The 2,203-nt window shown below is 37.6% G+C and overlaps 1 non-coding gene across 1 annotated transcript; it reads left to right on the plus strand.

Moving 5' to 3' along the window:
- Positions 1–1,714: 1,714 nt before the first annotated feature.
- LOC145952967 (small nucleolar RNA R71) lies at positions 1,715–1,821 on the plus strand. Its single transcript, XR_014430471.1, has one exon. It is a non-coding gene; the product is annotated as a small nucleolar RNA R71 (small nucleolar RNA).
- Positions 1,822–2,203: the final 382 nt, after the last annotated feature.

Consider the following 2,203-nt stretch of genomic DNA (forward strand, 5'->3'; position numbering starts at 1 on the left):
AAAATTCTCCAAGGGATCCCTCAAAATAGATCTCATGACTTCTTCCTCCATGTCTTTAGGCAATATATCAACCCTGCAGGAAATATTTTCAAGAGAAGGTTGTCTAACAGATTTAGCAATATTAAATTCCATTGTTTCATCATTAATGGATAAGGACAATTTTCCATGTTTGACATCTACTATCACGCCTGCTGTAGCCAAAAATGGTCTACCTAGTATGATTGGTATTTGTTTGTCCTCTTCCATTTCTAAAACAACAAAATCTCCCGGAATTAAAAATTTACCTATCTTAACTGGAACATCTTCTAAAATTCCTATGGGATATTTTATAGATCTATCTGCTAACTGGATTGACATTGCTGTAGGCTTTAATTCTCCCATATCTAATTTCTTGCAAATTGATAAAGGCATTAAACTGATACTTGCCCCAAGGTCACATAAGGCTTTTTCAAACCTTAGATTTCCAATGAGACAAGGTATAGAGAAACTACCAGGATCCTTAAGTTTTTTGGGCAAATTATGATGGATCAATGTAACAGTCTCTCTATCATCCAATTTCCTTCGGTTAGCTAAAAGATCCTTAAGAAATTTAGCATATGTAGGCATCTGTTGTAGAGCTTCTACAAATGGAATGTTTACATACACTTGTTTGATCATATTTAAAAATTTTTCAAATTGTCTATCAAGTTTAGTCCTTGCTAACCTTTGAGGAAAAGGAATTGGAGGGTGATAAACAGTTTGAGGCTTTGATGAAGATACTTTTTCTTTTTCTAATCTCTCTTTTTCAGGTTTTTCAACCATAGGAGAAGCGTCTTCATCAATCTCAATATTATCATTTTGATTAGACACAGGTCTGTCTAATTTCTTCCCACTCCTTAAAGTAACAACATTAACATTTTCAGCTGGGTTTGCAACTGTTTTACCTGGGAACTTACCTGAAGAATTGTTTGAACTAGGCATCAACTGTGCAATTTGATTTTCCAGCATCTTGTTGTGGAGAGTAATATTCTCAACCTTGACAGCAAGGTTTTGAATAGAATTTGCCATTGAATCATTGGTCTGTTTTTGATTAGTGACAAAATTCTCCATAAGGTTTTCTAATCTTGAAACACTTTGTTGAATTGAGGGTGTCTGTACTGGATTTCCTTGCCCATTAATGAAGTGATTGGACGGACGGAAATTAGGTTGCTGATTGCTACTTCCTTGAACTGGGTTATTCTTCCAAGAAAAGTTAGGATGATTCTTCCAACCAGGGTTGTATGTGTTGGAATATGGATTACTCTTCTCTCTTCGAGGAGTGTCATAGAAATTATGAGAAGCTGCCACTTGTTCAGTAGTATCTTCTTTTTCTCCAGTAAAAATTGAGGTACAATCTACTGCAGTGTGCCCTTGTTCCCTACAAAGGTCACATACTTGATTTGTAGCCACTGAATTAACCTTAGCTTTTTCCATCTTGTCTAATCTTTGATTAAGAGTATCAAATTTTGCTAAGAGTAACTCAATATTGTTCACTTCATATCGCCCCGGAGTTCCTTTCCTTGCTGTGACTTCTCTTTCACTGTATTGGCTGTGATTTGAGGCTACATTTTCCAAAATAATCATGCAGTCATTAATAGGTTTCCCCATGAAAGATCCTCCAGCTGCTGAGTCTAATATCATGGTGCTTTGTTGGTCCAATCCTTCAAAGAAAAATTGGATGGTAAGCCAACGGTTGAAGCCATGTTGTGGGCATGCTTGAAGATATCCTTTGAACCGCTCCCATGCTTCATAAATAGTCTCTCCAGTGCCTTGTTGGAAATTAGTGATTTTCTTCCTCAATTCTTTAGTTTTAGAAGGAGGAAAGAATTTCTCTAGAAAAGCTCTTTCACATAATTCCCAAGTTGCTATCTTTTCTCTAGGCACTGTTCTTAGCCACACCTTTGCCTTATCTCTCAAGGTGAGTGAGAATAAGCGGAGTCGCATTCCATCAGAAACTTCATCATCAAATTGCTGGGTCTCACAGATTTCCAAGAACCCCTCTAAGTGGTCATTAGGATCTTCTGATGGTAGTCCTCCAAAGGTATTCTGTTTGAGCATATTCACCAGAGAAGCTGGTACAGTAGCTCCAGTTTGCATCTCCCCTCCAGGTATCCCACGAGCTACGGGTGCAGAGTAATCCCGAAGCGGTAAATTATCTCGTTGTGCAGCCATGTCAAATTCTCTA

Source organism: Cajanus cajan, chromosome 10 (assembly GCF_000230855.2).
Source record: "Cajanus cajan strain Asha chromosome 10, NIPB_CcT2T_4, whole genome shotgun sequence".
Lineage (NCBI taxonomy): Eukaryota > Viridiplantae > Streptophyta > Magnoliopsida > Fabales > Fabaceae > Cajanus > Cajanus cajan.